General features: G+C 37.3%; 1 long non-coding RNA gene across 2 annotated transcripts; it reads left to right on the forward strand.

The window, feature by feature from the left end:
* The first annotated feature begins 887 nt into the window (after window positions 1–887).
* LOC149217105 (uncharacterized) lies at window positions 888–14,736 on the forward strand. 2 transcript variants are annotated; one of them, XR_016251236.1, is made up of 3 exons: window positions 907–1,173; window positions 11,239–13,703; window positions 14,223–14,736. It is a non-coding gene; the product is annotated as an uncharacterized LOC149217105 (long non-coding RNA). The 2 variants fall into 2 exon arrangements; XR_016251235.1 differs by having other exon boundaries at window positions 888–1,173; window positions 11,239–14,736.
* Window positions 14,737–20,790: the final 6,054 nt, after the last annotated feature.

Consider the following 20,790-nt stretch of genomic DNA (forward strand, 5'->3'; position numbering starts at 1 on the left):
ATTTCTTCATTATTGAAATACATTTCAGTTTCTTTGTCTTTACATATAAACCACTCTTCATTATTTTCACTTTGAACGAGCATACAAAGTGGATCCATTTAACAAATTTGTGTGGACAACTTTCTTTCTTCTTGGTAGAGTATTTGGATTTTGCTCTATGTATGTGCATAATTCTTTCCAAAGGCAATTTATTTGTGTAATTGGCTTGCTTCTCCCTCCCTAAGTATTCAATCTGGTTGGGTAGAGAAACATTGTCAAATGGTAGGGGATAGTCATGGTGGTTATTGCGTTGGTCACTAGAAAGCATCGTAGATGCTTGGCCATCTATAGCGTTTTCTTAATTTTGGGTAATTAACTTACTCTAAAATGAAATAAGACACTCAATGTGTTCAGTGTAATATAGATATAAACAAAACATCTAAAGAAAAGTAATTGCACAATAATCCAGTCCAAGAAAACGAGGTTTTCCACAAACCAATTAAACCTTTCACCCTTTTCGTCTTATTTGCTTATATCAAACATTTGTGCAGGGTTTCAACCAATTAACATTTCATTGAGTATATATCTACAAATCAGTGATTTTGGGATCAAATCGCACAAAGCAATTCTATACCTGCTCTTCAAATTCTTTCAAGCTTTTGAAAGCAAAATCAATGAATTATCAATATAATTTTACCATAATAAAAAAAAAAATTAAAAGTCGTTTAGCCAGCTCAAATTGCTCATCCGTTAGGCTTGAAACGACATCTCTTCTAGAGAAATTCAACAATTCTAATTTAATAATCCTATCGGCCTCTCTTTGTACCTTTTAGAACAATCGCTAGTTATGGAAATCTAAAAAACCAATAACAAGAGGGACCACCTATTTTCTCACAGATCCTTACATTTGTGATTACATGATTTGAGTAGGTCACATGCATTGAGCCATTTTTCTCAATAAATTGTAGGCCAGGGTGAGCGTATTTCGATAGGGTTAACAAAGGAGATAGGGTTTTGGCCTGGATTTCCAATCGCTTATCCCATGAGATGGATTCTGGCCGCGGATTTCCAGACGGTTAGGCCAGGAGAAAGGGTTTTAGCTGCGGATTTCCGAAGCTTTTCAGCATGCTAGAAAGAGTTTGGGCGTTGTTATGCCCTTGGGGGTTCAAGTCGCGGATTTCCAAGGCGTATGAGGTAAAATTTCCCAGATCCCTTATAAAAGTTGTTATTAAATTCGTTTAAAGCTTTTCCATCTAGGAAGTCTTGTGTCTTTTCTCGGTTTCTGTTGAGATGTTTGATGTATGTGGATTATTTTCTGTGCGAAATTAGTGTTTTGAAGCATGGATCATAACACGACTACGTTTCTCAGTAATTGGATCCCGAAGCTAGATTATGAGTCCATTTTTTATAGGACTGTTTTATATGTGCGAAGCTTGTTAAACACTCATTACAGGGTGGTTTATTTATTTTATCCTATAAATTTAAAGGTGTATATGTTCTTTGTATTTTAGTCAGCTTTTATTTTGTAATGGAGTCAAAAACCTATGGCTTTTGGTTTGTTTTGTATGAGGAATCTTAGAAGAGACCTATGTGCTCTGTATGAATATTGTTTGTGAGGACCTTCACCCATCTGTTTTTTTGCAGCGTTTCCTTAGTTTAGTGATTCGCATGGTCTTAATAAGAGGGATTTCCTGGGTTTTCTTACAAATTATTTTTATGAGCCTGATGATCTTCGGGTGGTTTGTTTCCTTGATTATTCCTAACAGTTTCACATTCTAGTTTTTATCCCTCCTGTAATCATTGTTGCTTTCACGGGAAACCATATTCTGCTATTTGCAGAAAGGTATATCGTTACAATCCAAAATAACTGTTCATCGTCCATGCTCATAATATTGTAATTGTCCTGCCAGACTACGAGTACAAGGAGACGGTCAGGGTACACAGTACGCCGCTCTTTGACAAAGGTGGACGGGCTTAGGTTAAGTGGACATGTGACATTAAATATTGACCATAATTTATAACTGATGTTAGTGTAAATGGTAATGAATTGGTTTCATTTTTATGCTCAGATCATTTTCGTTCTCGCCATTCCTGTGGGGCCTTCATTATTCAACAACACTTTTTCTCAAAATGTTAAACCCATTTCCTAGCTCTTACATTTTATTTTTTAATTATTATTATCTTTTATGTTCATTTGCCTTAACTACCATCTCCAAATTTATTTATCCTATTATTAGGCTACTAATCTACAAATATATTTTTTTCCCCATTAATATATTTCATATTATCTTGACCATACTTTATTATTATTATTTTTCTGATTTATTGTATTTTATTTTGACACCTTCTCGCTAATTTAAAAATTTATTTAATAGATCGTTTATTTTATGCCTAGTATTTTTTATTTTTATTTTTATTTAATAAGCTATTTCTTTAGGTGACTTGTGTTTTCAATGAAGGATTTTTATGGGCATGGTTGACTTCGCGCTGATGAACGTGTCAAGGTTGACGAACCATTGAAAAAGAAAGAAATTATTTTAATGTCCACGAGGCTAAAGATAGCCTTATGGAACAGATTGCTTCTTCATCTGCTTGATGTATTCGACCCTTTTTCTGTGAAGCTTCACAATAAATGCTCCCAGCTTCTTGACAAACCCCTCGCTAAATAGATTATCCCAAGAGCTAGCTACCAACATAGCTGCATAACTTTCCCTATTATCTTTGAAGGCCTCACACTCTAAAATGAAATGTTTTTCTGTTTCCGCTTTTCTGGAAGAACAAAAAATGCATACCCTTTCCTCCCACACTTCTTTGGCCTTTTCCAACACCCTATTTCACATCAGAGTTGATGAGAATTAGTCCTTAATTGAGCAATAAGAATTTTGGCTCTCCAAGAGATATTGGCCTCTATGTATGCTTTTGGTTGATGATTATGAGTGGGATTAAACACTTCAATATAGTAATTTTTCTTTCTTCCTAGATCCTTATCCCAAGTATGTTTGTGGAACTTTTCCATAACAAAAGCTTTTATCTCTTTGCTGTTTATGGGACACGCGTTCAAGCAAATACCCCATTTACTAAACCATTTTTTATTTTGCTGCATCCAAGTTTTTTTGCTCTTGCACAATCTCTCATTAAAGACAACCTTAGGCCATCTACCCTCTTCCATTTGCTCAATTTTTTTAAATACCTTATGACTCGCACCATAGCAATTGCTTCAATAGGAGCAGTCCCTATTTCACTTAACAAGATATCATAAGGAACTGCACTTTTAATCTTAAATTTGTTTGTAATCAAATGCTTTTGAATTTTCTCAATTTGTCTCCACTGCATGTCGGAGGCAGTGTTTTACGACTCCGACTCGGCCGAGGATCGACTCCGACTCCGACTCCGAAACGGTAATGACTCGGCCGGCTCGATTTCAATGACTCGGTCGTTGTAAAAAATACATTAAATATTTATTTTTTTATAAAAAAACATAATTTTAAAGATTTTAAACATAATTTTAAAGAAAACCATTCCTATCTATGTGATATCCTATCTATGTGATATCTGCAGCTATCATGCTATGACAGCATATCCATTGATGGGATTCACTCTACATTAATACTCTCCTAACACAGTTGGCATAGGAATTGCAAGCCTAAACTCCAATTTTGAATCTCAAAAACATGACTGTGACAATAACACTTTAATCCCTTGCTTACTTCTGAGTCTTAATTGTGTAAGGAGCTCAAGCCTCACATGCCTCTGTGGTGGAAGGTATCATAGAAAAATAATTGAGGCCGAGACAGTATTATGCTACAATACCAGTTAAATTAAGTGTGTAGGCCTGTCCAAGTTCCTTTGAGTTTGAAAGGCTTAATAAGTTAATACTATTGAAGACCTAAGTCTTTTAGTTTGGTTCGAGCTTCTTAAAAATTGAAGCCTCCTTCTCTGAGCATTATTTGAATTTTGAAGTATATTGATCACAATTTCATGTGCGAGCATCTCTGTGACATTGAAAGTCCAACCTTAGACATGAAAGTGGCTCAGCACATTGTCAACAGAAGATACCCACAGTCTGTTTAGGGCTGCATACTATTTGTTATTGTCTCACTCATCCAGATTCCAACCTAAAACACCTCCATTCCACTGCGGCTAACCCAGGCATATAAGAAACTGCCCTTCTCTGGTCCAGACTCCACACTGCACAGGGCTGATCTGGATCCAAGATAGGCTATTTGGCTCCTTTATCTATACAAGTGCAGAGTTGCAGCCTTTCCTGAAGCAGCTGATCTGAGGTATGGCGATGCATATGGGGAGAATTTCCATCCCAAAGACTACATATAAAATCGGCCTCATAGACTGTATTTGAATGTGGTCCCGTAATAGCAAATAGACCTATACACGTAGCCCAAAAATTCCCTTAGAACCAAAGGAGCAGCCATCAAAATGCTTCAGATATATAACACAGTGATTTAAGGGAAGGCTTCTGAATACCACTGTAAGATTCCCAAGTAGAATATCTTTGGTATGCTTCCTTTGGGAGATTTAAGCAAACAATTAGAAGACAATGTCCTGTAGGCTGTAGGTGATTTTTATGAATTCTGTTCTCAGGACAGTTTATAAAATGTTCCACATATATGAATAGATTTCTCAAACAGACTCATACATCTCATATCAAACCCAGAAAATTTAGTTATTGCTAGTAAATGACAAAAGTATGATCAGAAGAAGTCTTAAAATATGAGTACTCAGTGAATACAAAAGGAAAATTTCACTTGGAAGAACACTTCAGCAAGGAAACACAGCGAAACAGTGAGGTATAGGAGCAATGGAACCTGATTATACCCTGGAACAAAGCTAAAAATTCCTAGACCAAGACCCTGTAGCCGTCCCCTTGTGACTCGGCCGAGTCATATCAGACCCGGCCGGGTTGACCGAGTCACACATGACTCGGCCGAGTCATTGGATGACTCGGCCGAGTCATGTGTGACTCGGTCCACCGGGCCGGTTACTTGGCCGAGTCACTCCAGCAGGTAATGAACCGGTTCGAAATGGCCGAGTCGGATTCGAAACGGCCGGCTTGTAAAACACTGGTCGGAGGTACTGCTAGCCCACAGTTCACAACCATAGAGAATCACCGAAATCACTAGAAGCCTAAAAAGAGTTTGAGTGGTCTTCTAGTCCCATAACTCTACCTCTCTACACCTATTTTGGAAAGCATAAAATGCTTTCCAACCCCCCAAAGTTTTTTTCTTTCTACAACCATTCCAGCTTAGATTTTTGTTGAAGTCAATTCTGAGGTATTTGTAATCCGCAACTTCTTCCAGATTGTTGCCTTCAAAGTAAAACTTATGCTGGTTATGTTTTCTTTTGTTAGAGAAGACCACTACTTTCTTTTTGTTGATATTGACTTGCAACCCCACACTTCTACAAAAATGCTCAAGGGATAGTAAGTGCTCTTGCAAACCAAGAGCCGATTTAGCAATCAAAATAAGGTCATCTACATACAAAAGAAACCTTATAACAAACTTGCACAAATAGATACCATCACCCCCTTGCGAATTTAACCACTCCTCAAGTTTGTCGATATATAAACCAAAATGGGTAAGAGACAGTGGGCAACCTTGCTTGACCACGATATCGCTTCTAAAACTTTCAGAAATGCCTGTTGAAGTTCTAATTTTGTCTTTTACCTCTTCATACAGCGTATGCACACCTGCTCTCAAATGTTTAGGAACCCCAAGTTCCTCCATTCTGTGCCAAAGTTTATCCCTAGGAACCGAGTCAAACGCTTATCTGAAATCAACAAAGCAACAAAAGGCTTCTTCCTTTTTCTCCCAAACTTTTTCAATGATGTGCTTTAAAGTTGTGCAATGATCAAATGTAGAATGCTTAGGTCTAAAACCTGCTTGCCCTTTAGCACGCTTATCTCTTTCTTCTGCCCACTTGCTAATTTTGTTTTCTAGCATGCTTCCAAATAACTTTGCAAACAAAGGGTTTATCATGATGGTCCTATAATTGGAGGGATTATTGACGTCACCGCTCTTGAAAAGAGGTATCGACAGACTAGTTGTCCAATCTGTGGGGAGCCCTTGTTGTATGATGTTGTTGAAGATTTTTGTAATGTGAGGTGCACGAATCTTTGAGCCCCACTTTAGATATTTTGCTTGGAGTTGAACTAAGTCTTTTGCTTTTCCAACACCCAACTTCTTGTTACCCATCTCTACCTCTTGTACCGTGAAGAGTTCAGTATCAATGTTGACTAAGGGGGGAGGGTCAACCTTGGTAACTTGCTCATAGAGTCGTCTTGTATAGTCAAACCATTTGGAAGCCGTAATATTATTTCCAATTTGTATCTTTTTCGGTTGGAGCTCCTTCCAAAATAATTTGGGATTATTTTTCCCAAGGAAGATTAGTTCTTCCCTCCTTGAAACCATGAAATCAGCCTTTTTCTTGCTTAATAACTGCGTGTAAGTTTTGAGCTTTATGTTATCCTTGTTTGACTCTTTCCACATTTTCCTTGCCTTTTTGCATTCCTCGTCAAACCAAGCATTAACCGGAAAGAAAATTGTTTTAGACTTCTTAATTTTTGTTCTTTTGCACTTTGCAAGTGCACATTGAATTAAATGTGTTAATTGATGACTATGAAGGTTGTGAATTGTAATTTTCCTCTTCTCAAAGAGCCTCTCTAGTGTCATTTTGAAGGTATTACAATTTTTTGGGGTCAAAAGAATTTTGCCCTGTGGGAGATTTTGTTGGACATGCTGAATTTTTGACTCTAATTCTTTCTTTCCAATCCAAGAGAAACATAAATAAATTGGCTTGTGATCTGATTTCAAATCCCACAACTGATCTCCAACCAAAACTTCTTCCATTTTCTCACACAAACCATGTGAGCAAATTACATAATCTACCACACTTGCTCCATTGTAAGTATTGCAAGCGAAATTACCAGACTTTGCCCATCTAGTCAAGCCATTACAAATGACTAAATCAAAGGCCCTCATAGAGTAAGCTCTTGTTCACCAAAGAGATTGCAGCCCTTGTCCTATGAAATTCCTTTCCACTGATGATTACTTTCTTTTGTAAGCCAAATAGGGTCACAATCATCTTTACAACAAAGAATGCTAGCTTGCTCACTTGCAGTCCTAGCATTGAAATCACCCACTATAATGACTTACCTAACTGCGAATATGTTGCAATATCTGCTTTTAAAGCTGCAAATGGATCTTTTTGGTCAAGCCCTCTACCTTTTTAGATTTTTGAATCTTCTTTTTCTAATTGAATTAGACGACCTTCTTTCTCCCTTACTAAAACCAAGATACCCCCGTGCCCTTTGCCATTCCCTGTTGTCTTGTTCTACACTGCCATCTTCCAGTATCCTTTAAACAAAGGTGTCTTGCACCCTTCATGCTCATGTGTTTATATGAAGCAAATTATGTCTCTATTTTCCGCAATAGGCCCTAACACAGGTCCTCGTTTCCATGGGTAACCTCTGCAGTTCCAACAAACTAATCTTAAGAAAACATGGGTATGACTTGATTGCTATTTATTTTGTCATGCAAGACCCACATTTGAGTCTTTGTCCTTGTTTTCGCATATCGACCATGCTTTCTGATTTCCTGTTGAAGAGTTTGTTGCCTCTTTTTTATTACCATCTTGCTGCTCTGTTCTGGAAGGAGGTGCAAATTATGGTATGAGACTGTGCGGAGGAGTGTGGACCACACTAGACATAAAGTCAGAGGTACTTGAACAATTAAGCAGAGCACTCAAATGGACGAGTGAGATGACGCACGTCGGTCATTGGTGCATGAAGGTCCCACCATACACTCAATCTAGTAAAACAAGTCCTTAACATTTCAAAAGCAAGGCTTGCTATAAGCGTGCATGGTGATGCGGGGATAGGACCCGATGTGATACGCGTGGTCCTGCCCTTCTTCCCATTGGTGTGATGCTGCCCCACTTCATAGGTCAACTCGACGGTCAGACCCCAAAGTAAATGCAAGTGCGAAAGCAGAGGCAACGAAAATATTGTTGACGGATAACGACTGTCAAGTGATTGACATGTGTACAAACATATGAGATGCAACATAGGTGCAGGATCATTGAACCCATACACATGGATGGGTCGACAACTAATAAATGAATGCCAAGTGGCATTAGAAGATTGGCCAGGTGACAATGACATGTGACTGCCACATGGCCAAGGCAGTGATGTGGTGTCCTTTCATTCACTGCATCACAATGGTCACATCTTTTAATTCGTGAGTCGGATTGAAGCAAAACTTTATATCACTGCAATCGTCTCAATGAGATGAACGCAATGGTGATGTCACACTGAACCCATACACATGGATGGGTCGACAACCAATAAATGAATGCCAAGTGGCATTAGAAGGTTGGCCAGGTGGCAATGACATGCGACTGCCACATGGCCAAGGCAGTGATGTGGTGTCCTTTCATTCACCGCATCACAATGGTCACATTTTTTAATTCGTGAGTCGGATTGAAGCAAAACTTTATATCACTGCAATCGTCTCAATGAGATGAACAGAATGGTGATGTCACACGTAGACTTAAGTGAGTTGAAATGAACGAAATTTTTAGACCACATTTCTGTAACAACACCACGAATCTTGGGTCAGCATCGTAACCACCCTCTTTTAATTTGTGCTAGGGGAAAGGTTAGGAAGGGGGGGGGGCTGTTATAGGAGAGCCCAATCACCATAGTCAGTACTCATTTCCAACTTGTTGGCAAAGATGTGGGAGTAATTCTGAACCAATATTGGCCTAAAAACTAGATCTTAAATTTTATTCTCCTCCCTTGACATGATCTAAGCACGATCATATCAATGAAATCAATTTCAAGATGAGATCTAAAAACTACATCTTTCCTACCAACTGTTTTTGCAGCCCATGTACATTGTTGCATGGTAATAAATCAGGACTGACCCTGCAAGTTTATATCACTAGATTTCTGTGGTTTCCCCCCAATTTTGATACAGTAGCTTACCTTGCACATATTTGAGTTTCCAGCACAACGACTTACCCTTCTACACATTGACTTTAAGGTATAGGCATATGTGGTGATTTTTGCTTGTAATTGTTATTCCTGGGCTGAAAATTGATTGTGGAACAATGGATTTTTTTTCTTATGTGCTATTTATTTTTGCAAAATCTCTCATTGATGTTCTACGTTTGCAACAAAAACAGTGGAAAATTACAGAACCTTAAGCTTTAAATTATTCATGTTCTTGAATTTGATGTTGACTATGATTCTCATCTATATGTAAGTATGTATAGATCTATGGTCTTCTCGTGTGTGTGGATAGTGGGAATCATAAAGGCCATTTAATCATGAAGGGAACTATATGTCAGAGGTATCCTGGTATAGATGGAATTCAAATGGAACCTGATAATTTGTTGAATCAATATCAACCAATGTAGGTAATCTGCACTAGAGGTCAATAAGTGTTTTTTTTTCATTTTTGATCTTTGAGTTTGGAGATTGACATTTGACAGAGGATTGGATGCCTTCACCCCCTGTTGAATCTGTGGTACAAAATTCTAGATAAAGCTCTTGCATAATGCCTTAAGACCAGTGAATATATCGGCTTTTAATAACCTAGGAGTTTTTCTGGCGCAGATTGAAGTCTTGAACAACCTGATTTTTTGTTTGAGAAGCAAGGTATTAGCGCAAAAATTTAGCCTAAAATCTGGGTAGTTATAACTCTGCTTGTTTGATGAAATTAAGTGGGATTTTGTAGGTGCTCTGCAAGCGTCTAGCGGTTATGGAGATATCTGGGTAGGTATAGATCTGCTTGATTTTGAACAAGTGTATGATGAAATTAAGTGGGATTTTGTAGGTGCTCTGCTAAGGTCTAGTGGTTATGGAGATAGATCTAGATTATAGAAAAAATATTTATTTATTCTTTGGAATGTTTTTTTTTTTAATATGTAAATTCACGGGGAGTGAGTGAAAGCAAATTTGGCAATGTTATCAGGAGGCCCACTAATTTTGAATGAGACATCATTCTTTAGCTTTTATTCTTGTATGTTGGCTGGTATAAAACCTTAAGTTAAGATTGCCCACTTTGAAGTTCTTACTGGGTTCATAGTTGGAGAAAAAAGAAAGTTAATTTGAATCCTGCTCAACTTTCAAATTTGCATGCTGAAAGCCTTCAATATTTACTTTCAACTAGCTCCATGTTTCATAATCTTACATTCCATTTAAGATTGAAGTTAGTATTCTCTAGCAAGAGTGGCATTTTGGATCTTTTCAATGATTTTATCCTTTCCATTCATATTAATTTGAATCCTGCTCTACTTATGCTGAAGGCTTTTAGTATTTACTTTCAACTAGCTCCATGTTACATTCCATTTAAGGTTGAAGTTAGTATTCTCTAGCAAGAGTGGCATTTTGGATCTTTGAAATGATTTTATCCTTTCCATTCATATTAATTTGAATCCTGCTCAACTTCCAAATTTGCATGCAGAAGGGTTTTTATATTTACTTTCAACTAGATCCACGTTATATTCCATTAAGATTGAAGTTAGTATTCTCTAGCAAGAGTGGCATTTTGAATCTTTGTAATGATTTTATCCTTGTCGGCATCACACGATGTCTGATTTTTTGACAGTTATAAATATCTGGAATCCACTAAGTGGCACAGTTATCTGTATTTATTTCCTTTTAACTCATCTTTAGATCTACAGTCTTGGACCTTATAAATTGTTGATATTTCTTGCCTTCTAGAGTAGCATTTCGGATTATGCATTTTATCCTATAGAAATCCTATGGTAGACTGAAAGTCTGTCTCACATTTAGAATTCTGGTTATTTTCAACCCAAATTGTCGAAATACCATAATAAGTGGTTTTGTTGGCACCTAAAGACATGCATGGAGATTCGGAGAAGCTTCTTGTTGCGAAGAGTTATATTACATCTTTGTAATGACTAGACCTGTTTCAAAAGAACAAATATATTAAGTGTCTGGCTTTTGACTTAAGTTATCTTTAGACATATGGTTGTCTTGTTCTTCAACTTCTGTAGGTTCTTATTTGGTTTTCCCTCAACCGTAAAATTGTTGATTATATGTTAATCTTTGAATCAAAAGCTAATCAAATGTTTATCTTATCAAACTTTCTTATTTCTTGTCATTAAGCTGTAAAAACAAGGTGGCATCTGTTTCTTTCTAATAGAAACCTGAAGTATCAATGGTTTGCTATATCCATGAATGAGGCCTCTCTAACTATTGAGCACTTCTTGCAGGTGATCAGTGAAGAAGATTCTGCAAATAAATACACCTTCAATGCCTGCACCTCCTAGCTCTTTGGGTGACATTACGTAGTTTGAAACCTGTAATTGATAGCTATAGGTCTGAAGCATCCTCTTTATCCATATAAAGCTGCTGCTCTTAACAGGATGAACTATTCAGTCAAAAGGAAAAATCAATCCAATTGGTAATCTTAATGATCAAGTTAAACAAACAACACTGAAAATACAATAGGATACAGAGTCATTAAACAGCACTGTAAAAACTGTGTCATATGATATATCTGTTCCTTTCTAATAGAAATCTGGAATAGCCATATCTCATGCCTTTAATTATCTAGAAATCTCACACTTCCTTAGCAAAGAAGGATTTCTGAATGATAATGCCACCAACACTATACCTAATGGATATTCATATCTTTGTTTGCAAATGTTCCTAGTGTCTTTGGGTGCCATTACATGGTTTGATAGCTGTAATCATAAGTGATAGGGCTGAAACATCTTCTATGGCCATTTAAAATTACAGCACTTATCAGGGTGGGTGCCATTACATGGTTTGATAGCTGTAATCATAAGTGATAGGGCTGAAGCATCTTCTTTGGCCATTTAAAATTGCAGCACTTATCAGGGTGAACTGTCCTGCGAAAGGAAAATCAATCCAAGTGTTAATTTTAATGACCTAGCTACCTATGAGCCCTGTCTTTTGTGGAGACTGCCAGCCATATATGTAGATAGATTGATAGATGTTAGTGTGAGAAACTACACTGCATTTTATTGAGTGAAGGAACGAATGCAGAGGATGTGATTACATGGTAGGCAGTGACTGTGCATAGTATCTACAGCCTTTTTAGATATAAACTGATTTGCATATCAAAGTTGTTATACAGATGTACCTTTTTGGAATGAAATCCAGAACTTGTCATCACGGAAGGAATAAGATTAGCTGGACTTCATGGAGAGAGAGGTGTGCCCAAGACTATAGTTGTACTGTGTTTGCTAATGAAAATGGAATGAGAATATAGTATATCGGAGTAGGAGCATGACAGAAGGAAAAGATATAGCAGTAGAAGTGCCAGAAGGAAAAGATATAGGAGTCAAAGTGTGATCAATGTTCTCCAAACAGTGAACTTACACTGCTATATCTTCTCCTCCTTGCAATTTTACCAACGATCGCCAATTCATAGAGCAATTGCCTGGTCTTCTGACTAAACATGTATTGGTCACTTGGTTTTTGATATCCTCCAACCACTTTTTTTATTGTGATCAAGAATGACATTCTTACATTGCTTTCTCTGGCTCGAATTGAAATCAAAATCTACACAATTGAGCATGACATATAGTCAAGGGAAACTGCTCTCTGGGACTTTCCAGAGAGCAGGAGCATGGCATAAGGAAAATATATAGCAGTAAAAGTTCCAGAAGGAAAAGATATTGCAGTCAAATTGCACTCATTGTTCTCCCAACAGTGAGCAGTGAGCTTTTACTGCTATATATTTTCCTCCTTGCAATTTTACCAATGATCACCAATCCAAATAACACTTGCCCAATCTTCTGATTAAACATGCACTGGTCACTTGGTTTCTGATATCTTTTCCTTCTAGCAGTAGAAGCACCAGGAGGAAAAGATATAGCAGTCAAAGTGTGCTCATTGTTCTCCAAACAGTGAGTTTTTACTGCTATATCTTCTCTTCCTCGCAATTTTACCAATGATCACCAATCCATAGAGCACTTGCCCAGTCTTCTGACTAAACATGTATTGGTCACTTGGTTTTTGATATCCTCCAACCACTTCTTTTATTGTGATCAAGAATGACATTCTTACATTGCTTTCTCTGGCTCAAATTGAAATCAAAATCTACACAATTGAGCACGACAGATAGTCAAGGGAGCATGGCATAAGTAAAAGATATAGCAGTAAAAGTGCCAGAAGGAAAATATATATTAGGCAAAGTGTACTCATTGTTCTCCAAACAGTGAGCTTTTACTGTTATATATTTTCCTCCTTGCAATTTTACCAATGGTCACCAATCCAAAGAACACTTGCCCAATCTTCTGATTAAACATGCATTGGTCACTTGATTTTTGATATCCTCCAACCGCTCATTTTATTGTGATCAAGGATGGCATTCTTACATTGCTCTTTCTACTGCTCAAGTTGAAATGCAAAATCTACACAATCGACCCTGACAGAAAGTGAAAGAAACCACCTCTGGGTCATTCCAGTGTGACTGGAGTGGGGCAGGTTGGAGCTGTTGTCACTCCACTCCATTTCCTCCCTGTTCTAATTTGTTCATGGCGCATTTGAGTTCACCCAAAGATATGGAGTGGGGTGACAACATCTCCAACTTCCCCATGTAAGAAGGACAGAACATGGACAAAGACGGTATGGATTGGATAGTTTGCAGAGGAGCTGAGGACAGTGCTGCCATAATCAAAATCAGGACATCTTCAAATGGCTTCTGGTAAGCATTGATATCTCAAGCTTTTATATGCCATTAAATTCTAGCATTTAATTGTCTCAAACATTGAAATGAAGAAGAGAAAAGCATATAGAAAAATAAATAGAGAAAAACACATGCATTGTATGTTTTGATAAAAACAACGTGACATTCTTACATTGCTTTCTCTGGCTCAAATTGAAATCAAAATATACAAAATTGAGCGTGACAGCTAGTCAAGGGAGCATGGCATAAGTAAAAGATATAGCAGTATGAGCATGGCATAAGTAAAAGATATAGCAGTAAAAGTGCCAGAAGGAAAATATATATCAGGCAAAGTGTACTCATTGTTCTCCAAACAGTGAGCTTTTACTGCTATATATTTTTCTCCTTGCAATTTTACCAGTGATCACCAATCCAAAGAACACTTGCCCAATCTTCTAATTAAACATACATTGGTCACTTGATTTCTGATATCCTCCAACCGCTCATTTTATTTTGATCAAGGATGGCATTCTTACATTACCCTTTCTACTGTTCAAGTTGAAATGCAAAATCTACACAATCGACCCTGACAGAAAGTGAAGGAAACCACCTCTGGGTCATTCCAGTGTGACTGGAGTGGGGCAGGTTGGAGCTGTTATCACTCCACTCCATTTCTTCCCTGTTCTAATTTGTTGACGGGGCATTTGAGTTCACCCAAAGATATGGAGTGGGGTGATAGCATCTCCAACTTCCCCATGTAAGAAGGACAGTACATGGACACGCGGTATGGGTTGGATAGTTTGCAGAGGAGCTGAGGACAGTGCTGCCAGGATAGTTTGCAGAGGAGCTGAGGACAGTGCTGCCATAATCAAGATCAGGACATCTTCAAATGGCTTCTGGAAAGCATAGATATCTCAAGCTTTTATATGCCATTAAATTCTAGCATTTAATTATCTCAAACATTGAAATGAAGAAGAAAAAAGCATATAGAAAAATAACACGTGCACTGTATGTTTTGATAAAAGCAATGTGAAATTTTGTAAGTTACAAGGAAATGATATTCCTACTCGCATTTCCATGTTTCCATAAATGCATTGAAAAATATATCCATATGTTTTGTATGTCATAATAATATGTTTTCCATGTTCAATATGAACAAAGAAACCCATGGTCATGTTTCGTGAACAAAATATTCCAATGGTGGAATCGTGCTCGTCCAGAAAAGCAGGGTCATGTATTTTTTGTATGTTCCATAAAAACAAAGAAATGCATATTTATATTCTGTGAACAAAATTCTAATGAATGGACTGTGCTTTTATATAAAGCAAGAGAAGTATAGTATATCATATGTTGTATGTTACATTGTAATCTATTTTTGCACGTTATTTCAATGTAGAGAAGTTCTATTTTTCCCTTTGTTCTTCTCTAGTTCCTTCATACAAATTTAAATTACAACTTTTTGTCTTCATACCTTGCTCTTATTTTTGATGTTTAAATTCTTAAAACTACTTACTTATTTTGAGATTAGTTTATTTTCTCACATATATATATATATATATATTAAAAACTCCTTGTTTTGAGATTAATTTTGTTAAATTTGGACAACTAGGTCCAAACTCCATGTTCTGATGTTCAGATTAAGAGGCTAATATTTTTGTTGGATTCCTCTTTCTGAGAGGTGTAAAATCCATATAAAAATAGTCTTAATCCGATGAGCAGAACTTATATTGTGAATTTATTATTCTTAATAAATTATATGTGCAAGGTCAGCCAGTTTTGTAATGTAGGCTCACATGCCCAACAGATGTGTCACACCCTCATTGATGGATATATATACAGGAAAAGTTGGAGAGGATTTTATCACAACTCAACTCACATCTTCCTCTCTCATCTTAGAGAGTACGCTAGATTTTATCACAACTCAACTCACATCTTCCTCTCTCATCTTAGAGAGTACGCTACCTGGAGGACGAATTTCAGCCACACGTGGGAAGGACGAAGAGGACAGACCGTACGGATTTTCTGCTGCTAGGGTTTCGCAGAAAGTTTGACCAGCGTTGACTTTGGTCAACGCTTGGTCCAATCAAGCTAAAAATTGGTGGAAAGTTCGATTTTTGAAGGCCGTACTATCTGGCACAAAAATCGAGGTCAAAGGGTTGACCGTTTTGCTGCTGCGTTGACTTTTTGTAGAATTGACTTGGGTTGACTCATCTACTAGTTGGAGGGATCTTGTGACACATCTGGGCTGGCTGACCAAAGGAGACTTTGCTGGTTGAAGCATCTTGTTGACCGCCGAAACGAACACACATTTTTCTTGTTTCTGATTTGTCTTCTGTAAGATCTGCTTATATGTTCTATCTGCATTTTGCTTAACTACTTGTATGATTGCTGTGAGAAAAGTGAAATTGCTCTTAGCATAGAACATCTACAAAACTTTACAAATTTGTTATTATAAATGTGGATATTTATATTATTTAAAATATAATTTGTTATTATAAATGTGGATATTTATATTATTTAAAATAATTTTTTCATGAAACAATATAATGTGGAATATTTATTCTCTAAACTCTTTTCTTCTTTTTTTCATTGACCAATTTTTTTTCCAAGGAAAAATGCAATTTTTGTGCAGCATCAAATGGAAATTGTGTTTGGTATTTCCTCTTAGGCTCACAAAAAGGCCCATGTGAAAAATGAGTTGTAATAAAGTTTAGAGAACTTCTGTAAACAATCATCATTTTCCCATTGTTCTTCTCTAGTTCCTTCATACAAATTTAAATTGTAACTTCTTGTCTTCATACCTTGCTCTTATTTTTGACGTTTAATTATTAAAACTACTTTAGTTTATTTTGATAAATGCATATTTTTAAAAAACTACTTGATTTGAGATTAATTTGTTATTATAATTGTGGATATTTATATTATTTAAAATGGTTGTTTCATGAAACAATATAATGTGGAATATTTATTCTTTAAACTCTTCTCTTTTCATTGAACAGTTGGTTTTCCAAGGAAAAACACAATTTTTGTGCAGCATCAAATGGAAATTGTGTTTGGTATTTCCTCTTGGGCTCACAAAAGGCCCTTGTGAAAAATAAGTTGTAATAAACCTATGTAAATAGTCATATCGACACATGCCTTAGATGATCATAATTGGTTAGACATTACAATGCCTCAATATGCGTGGACAATAGAGGATAGCTATTGAGTTATAAGAGGCATGAGAAATTGCAGATAATCTTTCTCTGGGAATTCCTTATAACAATCAATACCTATCTCATATTCTGATCCCCTTTTTTGATATTTAGAGAATTCACTTTTTGATGAAATTCCTTGTAAATACTCTAACAAGAGAACGTGGCAAATTTCCCTCCCAACTCCAAACATGAAAAAGGACTGGTGCCATCTAAGTTCCTCATTGCTTTTCCAATTAATCTACTCCAGAACAACATTAATAAAGTTTATCTTTAGCCAATTGATGGTGCTAGGCCCAATTGCCTCCTTGAACTGCAAGCAATGATTATCGAAGAAAGATTGAGCCACATTTTCCACACTTTACCACGATCCCCTTGACACAGTCCATGAAAATAACACATTTTTTAATGTTAAAATTGGGAACTAGGGCCAAACTCCATGTGGGTCATGTTATTAATGGCCGCTGATATTTTGCTGGGATCTAGGATTGATCTAATGATCATCTGGTTCCAATAAGTATTCATGGAGATATAAACAAGGTCGGCCAACAACCAAATAAACCCCACATGTGCTCAACGTTTTAGTATAAATATAGGTGCCTTGAAAGTCATTTGGACACACTCACTTGGGATCTCTTCCTTTCTACTTGTCTTTGGGTTTTGGTGAGAGGGGAGATCCTAAGGGATAATGCCGCGCTAATGGAGAAATGTTCTACGCTATCTAGAGGGAGTGCCCTAGGCTCTACGCTGCCCTCATGAAGAAGCCCTAGATGCAGGAGGAAAGGGAGATCTAGCATGGTGAAGGAGGTCTAACACTCGACCTTAACACAGTCATATCATGCCCTAATCTATACAGTGTTCTGGAAGGGTTTGAGACAACCCTTAGATGCAGCAAAAGAGATACCCTAACAGTAATAAGGAGGCTCCCATTCGCTGCCCTAACTTGCCCTCATATGGTGTCTAAAGGACCCCTTATACGCTGCCCTAATCCGCTGTCATAAGGAGGCCTTAAGTATGCCCTAGGTGCAAATCTAAGGTAGGGTTACAACTGTTTAAATGTGCCCTAGCCGCAGATCTAAATGGAGACTTAGCCGCAGATGAAGGAGAGCTCTAGCAGCCGTTAAGGGAGAGGTTTGGCCGCAGTTAAAGGAGGCCTAAATCCGCAGCAAAGAGAGGCTAGATCCACAGCAAATGAGGAGACCTATACGTAGCTAGGAGAGGAGGCCTAATCTACAGTCAAGAGGAGCTCCTATACCTTATCAAAGGGAAGTCCTAATCTGCCGTCAAACATAGCCAAGATCTGCATAAGAAATTAAGTGTGTTGTAGGTGACAACATGGAAATGTGTGTTGTAATGATTAATACATGGACAACAAGGTACATCATGTCTAAATAGGACAACTGCAAGCATGGTGACAATGGGACAACAATGAAGCTTGGTGGAGTAGGCAAATTGGACAGCTGCAAGCATGATGACAATGGGATAGCAATGAAGCTTGGTGGAGCAAGCAAATAGGACAGCTGCAAGCATGATGACACATGGGACAGTTGCAAGCATGGTGAAGCATGGACATCAATAACATGGTGAAGCATGGATAGTAGCAAGCATAGTGCTGCAAGTACATTGGGATAGCAGTATAGTACTTGGTGCAGCAAGTACACAAAGCAGCAATGGTGCAGTAGTGGCACAAGGTACAATAGTGTCAAACACTCGGATAGCAGTGCAGCACGGTCTCTATCTCTCTGCTGAACTATTGAAGAACATATAAGAAGAATTGATCAAGGGTTTTCCCACATTGGGGTTTGTCCCTGGCTAGCGCCACATCTTGTGTCCGCTTGTCTTGGCTTGTCTTTTGCGATTTATGTTTATGTTTTATCTGCAATTTACTTTAATGCTGATGTGATTGCTAATTTGTAAAATATATTGAGCTAACTATGAAAATTGAATTAAATTGCTCTAAGCATAGAACATACCTAAATTTAACATTTTATCTATAGATACTACATTGACTATCCTTGGAGATTTGTGCTTTGCAATAGACTTATTCCCTTCATAGGAGAACCTTACTTGATGAGTTATCTGAAAAGGAGGAACAATAATGTCTTGAAATATCTTCAACTTTTGCGCAAGCCAAAGCAACCATGAGATAACTAGCAAGAGCACTATGTGACCTGATAGAGATTTGTGATTCCTCCAAGATATTTTTATGCTAGGCACAACACCACCAATAAAAGACAATCTTTCCAGATCTCTTTGGTAAATAGATAGTGAATTAGGGGATGATCCACAAAGTCTTTTGCAACATTACATAATGTGCATGTTCCCAACCCTTGCTTGGACCAATTCTGTGATGTGTTGTTCCATGTCAAAATTTTCGTATTTGAAGCTTAACCGAAAGAAGAGTTTGATATTGAGTTGTAACTTCATTTTATTCTCCATGTACTTTTCCACCACCACACCTTGTTCCTCGATCCTTGTTGATAAACATGGCTTTATGCTCATGCTTTCTAGTATATTCTCTTGGAACTGTACTCATAGAGCACAACAATCTTTTTGCCTTCTCCTCCCCCGAAGACTGATAGAGCTTGGTCGTAATCATTATGATGACACTCTGTCTTCTTTCCCTCAAGTCTCATAGAGCTTAGTTGTAATCATTGAGCACAAGTCTTCCTCTTCCTAGTCTCATAATGTTTAGTTGTAATCAATGTGTGTAATCCTCCTAATCATGCTCCCCTTGCCTTCCGAGATCAATATAGACGCTGACTTTCAACCATGTGCTATAAATTAGATTGATTTGGATTCCTAACACGTGCCAAAGAAAAAATCCCTTTTAAATGAAGCATTTCTATTAAGATATTTGAAGGTCTAACTTGTATTGTGTGGAAATTTTTGTGATATAATAGTTTAATGCAAATTAAAAATTTCACCTCTTTGACCATAGGTTTGCAATCTTCTTGGAAATCCATGCCAAGGAGTTTTGATTCCAGCCCTCGAGCAAAAATCTTATTGTGCATAAACCAGATCTAAAAAGCCTTGATCAATCTTCTTTTATTTCTTTGTTAAATCAATTATGTCAAATCAACAACACGTATATATTTGTAAATAATGAATCATGAAGAACATAGATGGCCTGAAAGAAAATATGCAATTTACACCAACATTGAACAACCAAAAACTTCATTAATTTGCCTAAGGTAAAGTTGTACACCATAGTCTTATAACAAGGTTGGTGCAATCCACTAGCTCTCCAAACCATAACTAGGAGAAATCAAGGAAAACATTAGCTTAACAAAGGTGTGAAACATGCATTAATCAATAAAGATGTTAATTTTAGGTATTTTCTATGCTTAGAGCAATTTATTTCAATTTTCATAGTTAGCTCAATATCTCTTCCAGATTAGCAATCACATCAGCATTAAAGTAAACTGCAGATAGAACATAAACATAAATCGCAGAAGACAAGCCAAGACAAGAGGACACAAGATGTGGCGCTAGCCAGGGACAAACCCCAATGTGGGGAAACCCTTGATCAATTCTTCTTATATGTTCTTCAATAGTTCAACAGAGAAAGAGAGAGAGATAGTAAATTTACAACAGAAGTCAACACTTCGACTTATCTAGATAAGAGAATAGATCATCTCTAAGAAGATGATACATGAGATTAGTTGAAGATATGATGCTTCAACTGATTCTCCAAGGTGACTCCTTCACCTATCATTGTGCTACATCTCGTCGTCACCCTGCACCATGCTGCACCCATCATCACAATGCTGGACCTTATGACCATGTTGTACACATCATATTGCTGCACCTTGCCGCATTGTTGTCCCAATGTTTAGCATTGTTGTACCTTGTGCCACTGCAGCACCATGCTATCACCCATGTGCTTGTTGCACCAAATACCATACTGCTGTCCCAATGTGGTTGCAACA

Source organism: Pinus tabuliformis, chromosome 1_1, assembly GCF_031772625.1.
Source record: "Pinus tabuliformis cultivar Carrire ecotype Pingquan chromosome 1_1, CPIR1, whole genome shotgun sequence".
Classification (NCBI taxonomy): Eukaryota; Viridiplantae; Streptophyta; class Pinopsida; order Pinales; family Pinaceae; genus Pinus; species Pinus tabuliformis.